The sequence below is a fragment of the Etheostoma spectabile genome, chromosome 22, assembly GCF_008692095.1.
Source record: "Etheostoma spectabile isolate EspeVRDwgs_2016 chromosome 22, UIUC_Espe_1.0, whole genome shotgun sequence".
In the NCBI taxonomy this organism is placed as follows: domain Eukaryota; kingdom Metazoa; phylum Chordata; class Actinopteri; order Perciformes; family Percidae; genus Etheostoma; species Etheostoma spectabile.
The window spans coordinates 8,159,764-8,161,715 of NC_045754.1; positions in this window are offsets into that span (position 1 = coordinate 8,159,764).

Genomic DNA, 1,952 nt, shown 5'->3' on the forward strand with positions numbered 1-1,952 from the left:
AGAAGAGGAGCAAACAGATGAAGGGATGAGGGGGGGGGGATAACGAGCTCTTTGCCAGCCAGGCAACCATGAGTGCTATTGCTCTGCTGGAGTGAATGCAACAGGCCCGGGTTTTTCAGCCTGACTACCGGAGCATGTGAACACACATCTCCTCCGCCATGGGAGAGGAGACTGTCATGACAAAGCCAATGCCTTTGCTTCTTTTTTCCTGACTTTCACTATCCCTTCCTGCTCCTCGTCTATGTCTCTGTCTCATCCTGTCCTCATTTCTGTCTTGTTTGTGCTTGCTCTCTGTTTGGCTCTTCCTTTCGTTCTCACTGTATATAACACGAGGTGACATTATTTTCCCTCTTTTCAAAATGTAAAGAAAAGAATCTGGGTGATATGCAGTCAAGGCTTGCTGTCAAAAGCTTGGAACATTTGCCACCTTTTCAGGGAAATCCTAATTGAAAACCCTGGCTCTGGAGGTGCAACAAATAAACTAGAAATGTGTAAACTAGAAATGAATACAGATGCGATCTGATATGCAACCACAAGGGGATCCCACACAAGAATCACTTAAGAGGCAACTTTTTGGTTGTGAGTCCTCACAAAGTCTATCTTTTTGTGCAGCCTGCAGATGTGAAATGTGGAATTCATAAGTTGTAGCTCCTTCACAGATCGTGGCAGCTATAGTAACCTTCGTTTTACCACAGTTAATATGGATAAAAGGAATCCAGTTTTTTTTAATAGTATTAAAACATACATAAGAAGTTCTCAAACTACTCCTGCCGCAAAATCCACTTCTGCCCTTCATCTTGTATGCTTAATACTAATAGTTAGACCTAAATACTGTACGGCTAAATTCACTTTGATCACAATGCACATGGGCAATCCTCTTAAGACTCTATTAGAACCTGCCTTTTGCTCTTCCATTGATCAGCTCAGCTCTCCATTTTGCCTTACGGATAAATTCATGCCAATGAGGAAATGGTTTCAAAGTTACTGCAAAAGGTAAGTGTTTGATACTTCATTGATTGATTGATTTTGGGTGAAATATTGGTTTAAACAGCCTGGTCTCACTGAAATCTGTGAAATGGATGGGCGGGGGGGGGGAATTGAAGTTTATCAAATTTGAATATACAGGATGTAGAACCAAAACATTGAGTCAAAACACAGTAGGCTAAAAAGCTCTGTGGATCTGACACCATGCAAACCCCCTTTACCTTACATGTAGTCATTTATAATTTAGAAAACTTACTTTAAATTAGTGGGGCTTTAAACATGTCTGATTATTTTTATTCAACGAAAAAAAATAAAACGAAATCAAATGCATTTTGGAGTTTTAACCCGAGGTTTCAGAAGTTGTACAGGCAGTGTACTGTGTATTGCAGTATATTATAATTGTCGTGTAGGCAAGGAGGATCTCCTCTGATGGTCTTATTTCCCTTTTGCAGAGATTTTGTAGGTGCAGATTTGAGTGTGTATTGAGAGCACAGCCCGAGCTGCCACGGCTCTGTGACACACAGACCACTGAATTCTAGCAAGTTGGTGTGTCATTAGGATTCGGATCAGGATGCTGTCTCAGTCGACACAAACTGAGGTGAATGAACATGTCTGTCTGCAGTGAGACGTTTCTCTTTCAGAACCTGCTGTGACGCGTCTGGAGGGAAATTGCTGAGACTGACCTCTGTACTTGTCTGTTATTTATCTCAAGTATTTACCTCGATTTTTTTTCTTAACTTTTAAGGGTTGAGCTGTCTCGATCTTCTTGAGAAAGAATGAATGTCACTTTACATCTAGATGCGCCTTGCAGAAGGGATGCTGCCTGGTGGGATATGAAAGATGCCACGAGTTCATGATAAACTTTCAGAAACATTGATTATTCGCACAGATGCAGAAGATTGTCCTTGAAGAATGACTGTCTCGGCAGCGTTGGCAGCCCGTGTCACCAACCACCAAGTCATAATTTT